We start from the raw sequence: 11,173 nt of genomic DNA on the forward strand, positions 1-11,173 counted from the left end.
TCCAAAACACAGAGCTGCCTGTATCTAGTATCTGTGGACGCGCCGCTAAGAACCAAACCCATCACATAACTTAGATGAATTTCAATACTGAAACCATTGTCTGCTTGAAATTTTAAGTAGGCATGTGAATGTATGTGGATGAAATAAAGTCTTTGAGCCAATGTCAGACAAACTGATGAGGGGGAATAGAGAGTGAAGAGAATAACAGAAAGAGGCAGAGACCACACGAGAGGCCACTTTGGCCTCTACTTTCAACTCCATAGGGGTCGGAGAACCCTTTTAAAGAAACAGGAGGCTGGAGAGATGGCACAGCTATTAAGAGTGCTTGCTGCTGTTGTAGAGAACCTGGGTTTAATTCCCAGCACCCACATGGCAGCTCACAGTTATCCGTAACTCCAGTTTCAGGTGATCTGACATTCTCTTTTTGCCTCTGAGGGCACTGAACACATGTGGTGTACACACACACACTCACACACACACATATACACACAGATAAAAATAAATATAAATAAATAAAAATCACTACAGAAATAAATGTGACTAATAAATGTGGTAATACTTTCAGAACAAAGGCTGGGCTAGTCCCCTGAATGGCAATGAATTCCCAGACGCAGTCTCTTTACACACTGTAGTAACGCATTCTCCAAAATGATTAGAGCAACAGACTCTATGCAAAATCTGTCCCTGGAGCCAGAGAACCACATATTCCTTCCGATGCCTAGCTAGTGGCAGTGGTCTCAAATGGACGATACCCCCACCGTGAGTATATCCCGGGGGCGGGGAGAGGGGTGCAAAGTCTGTAAGAAGATTGGCTGTGAGCACTGCCTTCTCAACAGGTGCCTGGGAAGAGGTGGGTGCCCTAACAAGAGAGCCCAAGTTCAATGCCAGTGTTTCAATTTCTATATGTCTCTATTCTTACGTTGCGCTGCGGCTGCCTTTGTTTAGTTTTTCAACTGAAAAAAATAGGGACAGATAATACCTTCCATGGCCAGTTTGGATATTTGAAAATACCTATAGAATTCTGAACGTAGCATTAATTGCGGCAGTATATCCTGGATACTACATAAGTCACTGGCTGCAAACAAGCATATAAGCCCATGCCACAAACTGGAGAACTGTACAGAGGGCATTTTTGTACCTATGAATTGATAAGGTCAGCATCTCCTGATCGCCTCTGTTGTGCTCTCCTTGCTTTGTTTTGCAGGATATCTGCTCTCCTCCAGTAACAGCAGTGCAGGTACAGTTGGAACCCACAGAGCCTCTAGGGAAACTAGTTTGACAACGGTAACTGCCATCTCTGCCACACTGTGTGAGGAAGGCACACGCAAACCAACATACCCAAGTTGAGAAAATAGCCATTTCCTTATGAAGAGGAAATTAAAAAGTCAAGTGAAAAAGCATGTGGGAGGGTTCTGAGGAAGGAAAGGGAAGGGAGACAGGATGTAAGTATATTATGATTTCGGAACTCAAATTTATGAAAGAATATGGGCACTGGGTAAACTAAATGAATGAGGAGGGGTAGAGAGAAGGATGTTGGGTCCAGCGGTGCCTTTGAATGGGAGAATAACATCTAGTGCCGTACATACAGCACTACAATCGGCAACAATTAACTGAGCATTTCAGAACCAAGTATCGAGAGGACTTTGAGCATTTAAATGACAGATATCTGACACGATAAATCGGCCGTTTCCTGGATCCAACTGGTGAGCACTCTGTGGGCACACTTGAGATGCCACACCACTCCCTGGGAATCAGACAATGACTATGCACCAATTAAAGTTAAGTACAAAGAGGGAAAGAAACATGACCATGACTGTATTCAGTCTGCCTGAGAAAAGGAGCCAGCGCTCAAGAAGTCCTAGCTATTATTCCCATAGAGCATAGGCGCTCAATGAAGCCAACGGTGAAAGTTGGTCAGGTGGTTCGATTAGTTCTATGAAAACTTGCCTTCTTGTGCTCGTCATTTTAACTTGTACATTTTTTTTAAAAGAAAATATCTGTTTTTGATATAAAAGCAAAAACAAAAAAACAAAAAACAAACAAACAAAAAAACCAAAAAAAAAAAAAAAAAAAAAAAAAAAAAAACCAAAAAAAAACTCCTACAAGTCTTTTTAAGGCATTAAGATGACCTAACATAGAAGGCAAACACTGGCTTATGTTCCATCGCTGCAGGGCCAGGCTCCCTGACATTCATAATAATCTTTATAAACCTTGGTGAGAGCATTGTTGGATTCGTCTTCTTGTTGCTTAATCTCGAATCCTGTTAGAGAAAAGATAACAGATGTAAGAGATAAAGGAAAGGGAAGTGGGTTTTAATATGCAGGGGAAAGACACAAAGGCAGAAAGGGCTGGCTTGCTGATTGGATAGAAGATAATGATTCTTTAAAAGAACCAGAGAGGAGTTAGGCACCAGCTAAGGGACAAAGAGATCCACTGTTTCCTACTTACCTGCAATTCTGATGAATTCTAAGCTCACCTCATACAGAAAACAGACCATAATAGTTTACTTCTCATAGTCCTTTCTAGGACTCCCAACTAGGACTTTGACATTCGGGATCTTTGAGTGAGATAAATAGAAAATGATCATTTTACAAGAAAGATCAGTGAGCGGGGGACAAAGGAGGAAGAGAAAAAAAATGGTACACTGTGAGCCTGGAAAAGTCCAAGGGGACAGGGTCATCTCTGATTTTATAAACCAAGGCCAGAGTGTTGGGGTCTATTAGAACAAGAAACTGTTTATCAGCAGAAGGGAATAAAGAGACGTGCATTCTAAGGGTTCTCTGGCTGCCCTGGAGGGAGGGGTGAAGAAGGAAATGGAAGTTGGTACCGAAGCCTGTGGTGACATTGCTGCATCAGTCTGTGCTTAGAGGCTGATCTCCACTGGGGGGCTGGGGGTACGGTCAGGGCAGATTCTCACAGTGGTAAGAGACATTATTTGTTCCAAAGTATTCTGGAAAGTTGTGTGGATGAGGTTTTCATACACTCAAGGGTCTTCACACAGAAAGAAAAAAGGAAGAAAACTAGATGATTTTACTTACAGCCATGAGAAGTGAAGGACCCATGACACAGGAGGCAAGAGAATTTAGGGGACATTTCCTGCTGCAGAGAGCCATTGTGGGCAGGAATCTTTATGAACCTTTCCACCTGACCTATACAAGCGTAAGAGGGAGACCAGAATAATAAAACAAGAAAAGTAGTAGGCAGAACCATCCTTGTAGCCAACACATGGGAGAAACTATATATTTCTTTCATCTAGAGCATGAGGTGTGTTTTTTTAAAAAAAAAATATGCTTCACATACAGTCTTCAAAAAAGCACATTAGCAGCATATCAAAGCTTAAATTTCTACTTATACAGGACCAAGGGTTGTTTTCTATTGCTGAAGGTTACTGGGGCCCTAGCGGCCTCGTATCTGTGTATCATCGAACTGTTCTACAAGTTGGAGACATGTCAGGAGTCTGCATTTCTCATTCCTTGACCTTTCCAACTTGGAAAGGTCTGGCCCCGTCTTCAAAGGCAGGCTATACCTTTCTTACCTTGCATGTCTTGATCGTTTATATTCCTTCTGTTTTCATAGACCCTTGTGAGTTTATTGAGCCTGCATAGATAGCCTCAGACCATCTCTGTCATCATCCTTTTTTTAAAGGCCTGATGAATGGCCTTTACCTCATTTGCGACTTTAATTCCCTCTGTCTATTTCTTCTACCATATTTCTGGGGCAGAAATTAGGAGTTGGATGTCACTATCAGACCTTTATTTTGCAGCTTCTACTCCTAGGCATATACTCAGGACCTCGAAAACACATGTCTGCATAAGAGTGCTTATACTAATGTACACAGCACCCTGATTTAAATTAGTCAGAATGGGTACAGTCTTCCATATGCACACACAGATGACAGGAACAGTGTGGAAACAGGACATAGCCCTGGTGCATATGAACTACGGATGGGAACTCTGGGCATACCCTTGATGTACATACATTAATAGGGACTAATGACTGAAAGGAGTTTCATCCATGTGCTGTGGCTTTTACATGGAGAAGAACTAAAACTGGCTGCCAGTTGGGAAACCATAGATCACTTCCTGGAGGAGCTAATCTGATTTAATCTGAACCTTGGAGGAAGTCAAAGCATTGGAAAAAAAGACACGGACTTTTTTTTTTTTCTAAGTCCGTGTCTTTTTTTCCCATCTGTAGTTACACACCATTCACAAGGTATTATACAAACTATCTCTTCAGTAAGTCATTAGTTCTCTTAACAAACATGTCACTTAGGCACAATTTCAGTTTCCAAGAACAAGGTATGCTACCATCATCAACCAAATGAATCATGCTTTCTCCTGTTAGAGTGTATGGAGTTTTGAAATCCAGAGCTGGTCCTGTACATGAGACATTTTTATTTGATTTCTTTTCAGATTAAAAACTACTAAGGGAAGAGCATTCCTCATAAAGGCAGAGTCTGAGCTTTCTACTGTCTATTCCAACCACTGATTTCATATTGTTATCAAACTCCTTTGCTCCTGTGACTGACAAAGGCCCGAGAGAAAAGGTTTAAAGGCAGAAGGGTTTGTTTTGCTCCATGACTTCAGAGGTTCATCTCTGGTAGCACCAGTGTTTCTGGACCAAACATCGAGGCACAACATCATGGCTGAAAGGTGTTGTGGAGCAAAGTTTCTTTCTTCATGGTAGTTGGGAAGTATGAGGGTGGGGCAGGGAAGAAGGAAGAAGAAAAGAGGTAGAGGAAGAGGAGAAGGAAATGGAGGAAGTAATGAAAATGAAAGAAGAGGAGGAGGAAGAGAAGGAAGAGGAATAGCCAAGAGACAACACACCCAGTTACCTACTTTCTTTTTTTTTTTATTAGATATTTTCTTTATTTACATGTCATATGATTTCTCCTTTCTCAGTTTGCCCTCCAAAAACCAACCAACCAACCAACCAAAAAAACCAAGAAACCAAAAAACAACAAGAACAAACCCCTGTTGCCTCCCCCACCCCCCTGCTTGCCACCCCACCCTCTCCCACTTATTGGCCCTGGCATTCCCCTACACTGGGGCACAGAACCTTCACAGGACCAAGGGCCTCTCTTCCCATTGATGATCAACTTTGCAATCCTCTACTATACACATGCTGCCAGAACAATCAGACCCACCATGTATAGTCCTTGGTTGGTGGTTGAGTCCCTGGGAGCTCTGAGTGTACTAGTTAGTTCATATTGTTGTTCGTCCTAAGGGCTAAAAACCCTTCAGCTCCTTTGGTCCTTTCTCTAACTCCTTCATTGGGGACTCTGTATTCAGTTCAATGGATGACTATGAGCCTCTACATCTGTATTAGTCAGGTACTGTCAGAGCCTCTCAGGAGATAGCTATATCAGGCTGGCTTGTCCTTCCTTCAGTCTCTGCTCCATAGTTAGTCTCTGCAATTCCTTCCGTGGGTATTTTGTTCCCCCTTTTAAGAAGGAATGAAATGTCCACATTTTGGTCTTCCTTCTTCTTGAGTTTCTTGTGGTTTATGGGTTGTTCTTCCTGTATTCCGAACATTGGATTTGAATCCTGTACTACAGAGTAAAAACTTCATCAGCACACTTTATCGAACAAGAGTTGGAGTGGGAAAAGTGGCAAGAACCTGCACGGGTTCTCTTTGAGAAAGGGAGACAGTTATTATTTCTGACACATTACTGCAGCCTGCAGAAAACATAGGCTGTGCGTTTGAAACCAAATGAGTCTCAGATATTCCTCTTTGAGGGTTGTTGAAGAGAAGACCCATCAATACTCTCTGACTCTGTCTTAAGATGAAAGAGAAAAACCTCCTCGGGTAGAGGGGAAAAAAAAAAACCAGAGGCAACTTTATCCTAAAGCTTCAGCAGCCATCATTTATAAACCACCCAACTTTTACTGACTTCAGTTAACTTCGGCCTCTCAGCAGGACGCGGCTGGCTGTAGGATACAAATGTGAACTTCGCTAATAATATTAAGAAGGGATGAAGGCATTCGTAATGAGTTTAATATCACAGATTCAGAAAGAATCATTGGCTATTGGCGTCCTACAAGTTCTGTTATCTGAATGAATCAGATCTTGTCCTAAAGATCAGAGATGCTCAAGTGATACACACATGGAAGTGTGCGTTCGCTCGAAGCCAGGACTAAACTGGGAGGGAACAAAATGGTCCGTGAACATTTTCTATAGCTGTGTTGAACAGCTGAAGTGTCTGGGTCCCAGATTAGGAATCCAAATTATGACAAAGTTGTTAAATGATAATTTAAACTTGGCTTTTTTTTTTCCTGTGTCTCCCTTGTTTTTAAAGAAAGACTAAAATAATTTAAGATTTTTTTTTTCTACCTTAGTGTGTGGCAAGCGATGAGTGATTTGGTTTTATGTGTATTGTGCTTTCGTGTCTTTCACATGATGAATTAGGCCCATCGTCTGAAGGAGCTCATGTACAAGGTATTCCTATCTCTGCATAAGGAGACACAGCTCAATGTGAACTGTCTAAACCAAGTAGAAAGTAGCACTAACATTTAACTAGGGACTTCCTACTGTGTTGGTATAAATAAAGAGCCCTTCACTTGAGTGTTGACTCTGTGCTGCTTCTCATTTGTCCCTTTAAATCATTCCTATCCTGATAAGTATTTTGTGGAATCTGGAACTACCAGTGCTTTGGGCCAACCCTGTTTGTAAATTGCTCTTTTAGACAACCTGATGAAAGTTTGCTTCCTTTTCTTTTTTTTTTTAATCCTCTTCTGACAGTTCTAACTACAAGCACTGAATGTAAGAAACTTTGAGCAAACCTAAAAATGGTTGAAAAGTTTTGTGGGGCTGGAGAGGTGGCCCTGGGGTTGAGCATTTGCTCTGCAGCAATTAGGGATAGATGTTTGGATCTCAGGGAGGCAAGATCACCGAGGTTGGCTGGCTTCCAGGCTGGCTGAGAAACCTGAGCCTTGTGTTCCTGTCTTAAAGGAATGGTCTAAGTAAGCTTTGGAGAGGAGGGCACCATCTTTTGGCTTCTGTATTTAGGACAGCTCCAGAAAGGTGCGAACATGCACACGAACATATGTGTGCTCCCTCCCGAGAGATGCATGCACAAATCACTCAATCAGTCAGCCAGCCAGTCAGTCAGTCAGTCAGTCAGTCAGTCAGTCAGTCAGTCAACCAGGCAGCCAGTTGTTGGATTTCTCCTAGTCCCTGGCCTCCTCTCCTGGAATTTTTTTTTTTAAAAGATGATTATATCTGTTTAAATTGTGTTTCTGTTGATGTGATGGTGTCGGCAAGACTGAATTGTTTGCCGTGGGTTTTATCATATTCTGCTCAGATATGATCTTCTTCACTAGATGTTTTTCCATATCTGAATGAACTGGTATGATCAAGGAGATACAAAGCCCACAGCCTTGAGGCAAGAGTACCAGTGTTTGCATGACTTCTTTTAATGCTATTTGAATAGCTATGTTCAGGAGAGAGGGCTCAATCCTTTTCACCTTAACTGAGTTCTGCAATGGGTGGTTAGGACCAAACTTTCATGACCTGAAACAGAACGTTTAAGACCTGAAATCATTTTAACAACTCTCCGTGTACCGACTCGCCTTCATTTTCCTATTATCTTCTTAGGAACAAAGCTCCATCTTCATACTCACAAACCACTTCAGCAATCAAGGGAAAATTGAAAAGCTCCAAAGTGGGAACCCTCCTGAAGGAGTGTCTCAGAAAGTGATCAGAAAATGATGTCTGTAATGGGCTTTCGCGATTGCAAGTTCTTGCTGTTGATGGAGATCAAATAGCTGCCTTTTCTCCCCGGGTTGTTGTTTTCCATGCTGGAGGTGCTAACTACCTGTTACTCTCCTTCCACAGAAAAGAAGCAAGGAGACATTTTTCTCAGAGTTAAATACAGCCCGGAGACAAGACCGCCAGCCTAATAAGGCAGTGACACTAATCCTTCCTTGGAAAATGAAATGCTCAGGTATGATTCTGTTTCCACCATAGATTGTAGCTCCTGGTAGCAGACACATCTTGGATAGTGATGGGCCGTGATGGGTTAGCTGGAAAAGCAGGCCTCCACCACAAGCAGGCTGTCTTGGAGAGCACAAAAAAAATCATTTCAAAAGGTTGTATGGCATATGGTTACTCATACTGTTTAGTGATCAACAGTAGAACTATATCAGATTTACATTGTGGGAGTATATGGTAAAAATGGGGCTTAGGTCACAGGCTTTGAACTGAAAGACACAACCATGTCATGACCCAGAGTCTAGTTCTTATTCACTGTATGGATTGAACCAAATTCCCCAACTTCAGTTACTGTCTTCTTACTGATACAATACCTACATGGAGTCATGGGTTTGCACAGAGGCCTAAATGCTAACATAACATCTGTTTCTATGCCTGGATTTTGCTTGGTTTCTCCTCTGTTATTCTATGGGAAAAGCGTGAAGGTTGGGAGGTGTCCCATGGCTTCAGAGAGACAGTAGTCAGTATAAAAGGATGACTTCAGAAGATGTCATCTTTACAGCCTTGGGCAGACCAAAATGATGTTTGTGTGTGCTCTTCCATCTACTTTTCCATCAGCTTATTCTTCCTCAGTACCTTCTACGAGGAAGCACTGTTTTTCCATACTGACCTTTCAGGGTTGTTCTTTGCTCCTTTGTTGTTGCGGTTAGACTAAAAGATGCCCTTGACTCCAGCTCCATAGGAGGCACTGCCATAGGAGGACTCCCTGTCCCAAATACCAGAAGCCATAGTTGTCCCAGGAGTAAAAGGGTCATATCTGCCTTCCTCAGAAAACCAAGTTCTGGGATCAATCAAATCAGGCTCTTCAGTTACCTATGACCTCGTTCTGGAGACCTATTCATTGATGTGGATGAAGCACACTTCCTGACTGAGGCCTGGTCCCAGTGAGGTGAAGATTGAATGGAACATCTGCCTCTTCCTTGTGTGTGTGTGTCGGGCCATTTCTGAAGCCATCGCGAGATTCCTCAAGTTCAAAGCACAGCCCGAATCAATGACACCTAGACGTGCCAATCACATCTAAACACTGACTTAAAGCGAAGTTTGTAGTGGATGGTCTGATAGACATTGTTTGCCTTTCTACTTCTATCCCTCTGGCCTAGTGTCCTCAACAGCTCCTTGTAGAAAAGAGAGGAAGATGAATTTTCACAAGCTCCTGTATTTGTTTTTCTTGCTAATGTATACAACACCGGAAATGAAGTCTTCTCTGTATTTAGCAGCTGTCAGCAGGGCTTGTAGCTTAAATTTCCTCTTATACAGTATTGTTTAGAGCTTCCACTGCTTCTCTTATTTATTTATTTATTTATTTATTTATTTATTAATTTATTTATTTATATGGCAATCTCTCCTTTCCACAGACACAATGTCTTCGCCGTTGCAGGACTCACAGCCACGCCTGTATTGCTCCGTTTCAAGGGGACTTGCTTAGAGGTGAGGCCATTCTTACAGTAACTACCAATAGATACAGACTATGTTTCTCCAACTGTCAGAAAGCACAAAGCCTACAGGCTTACTGCGTGCGTTTCTGACTGAGGACAACAGAAGTCACCTGACAGTAAGATCTAGTGTTAAAACGCACTTAGTCCCTTTTGCCGAACACTTCCAGCAAATTGCAGATTCCATTCACTTCGGCATGGATCGTAGACAACAGATCACGGAGCAGCGCCACACTGAAACAGCCTTGAAGCTGAGGCGCTCAGACAGGTGAATCAGCTCCCGAAGGACAGTTAGGTTTTCTGCCTTCCAGCTGAGGGCGCTGTCCAACCAACTCTGCTTGACTTTGAAGACAGAGGAAGATCCTGGAGGTTAAACACACTATGTAACAAGTTTAATGGAAACCCGGAAAGGAGACGGGAGAGATGGCTTGGAGACCGGAGAGATGGCTTGGTGGTTAACAGTGTGTACTACTCTTGCAAATATGGTTTCCAGCCTGCACCTGGTACCTCACAGCCATCTATAGCTCTGCTAACAGGGATTCTGCTATCTACTTTCAACCTCGGCAGGCACTGTGCACATGTGGCTACTTATACTCATGTAGGCAGAGGGAGCAGTCAGACACATAGAAAAGCAACACGTATTAAATGAACATTCTTTCATTCACCTTTAGTTTTTCTGCTGCTAGAGGGGCTCACGTGTTTCCCCGGATAAGGACTCTCCTCTCTATTTGTCTGCTCCCTTTTCCACTTAGGGAGAAGTGAGAGCTTTTGGCCTGATACCAGGAACGGTGTATAAATATATTCTGAATAGAAATATTCTCTCTATGTTAGCTTCTCCCACATTCCTATGACTCCTGAAAGGACTGCTGCTAGCCCCCAAATCCTTTGTCTCTCCTCCACTCAGTTGGCAAAAAAAAAGAAAAAAAAAAGAAAAAAAAATCAAATCTACTTATCAGATAGATAATTTTGGAATAACTTCAATCTTATGCTCTTTAAATATATCAAGATTTAAAGATATTTTTTCCAAGAGCCAGCAGGTCTGGGAGATAGGAGAGAACCGGGTCCAGCAGAGTCTCTGGGGCTCAGCGGGATAGTGAGTGTGCTGGATCGGATCTCCTACCATCTGGAGAATAGTCACCCCATCCAGGAGTTTGTCGAAGCAGGAACTCATTTTATTATATCGATCTTTTTGTTTATAAAGGGCTGAGAAAGGAAGTGTTTTTTTTTTTTTTCCTGAGGTGAGATGACGTAGGGGGAGGGAAAAGGTGACGAAGGGAATGGGGTGACTGACGGGAGCCAACAAAGCTATTCTATGTCAGCAGGAGCTGGGCAAAGGCAGGCTTAAGCAGGTCGTGCAGAGTCACTCCAGTTCGGAAGTGACTGAGACAGTTTACAAAACGCGAGCCAGGCTTGGGTTTGTCCTCAAGGCCCAAACCAGGGCCAAAATGCCCCACCCCCGAAAAAGACCGAGCTCTCATGGAACTATTGCAGGCCTCCTATGTGGCATGGATAGCTTGAACTTCTGATCTTCTCGTTTCTGCCTCGCAAGATCTGGAATTATAAGCCTGCATTACCCAGATGTTATATATAACATATATAAGCCGTTACCCAGATGTTATATATATTGGACTCGTAGGCTTTTGAAGATTTTGGAAGCTTTCCCTATAGCTTAGTTCTCTGCTTTTCTTCCTTCCTTCCTTCCTTCCTTTCTTTCTTTCTTTCTTTCTTTCTTTCTTTCTTTCTTTCTT

The sequence above is a fragment of the Mastomys coucha genome, unplaced genomic scaffold (assembly GCF_008632895.1).
Source record: "Mastomys coucha isolate ucsf_1 unplaced genomic scaffold, UCSF_Mcou_1 pScaffold3, whole genome shotgun sequence".
NCBI lineage: Eukaryota > Metazoa > Chordata > Mammalia > Rodentia > Muridae > Mastomys > Mastomys coucha.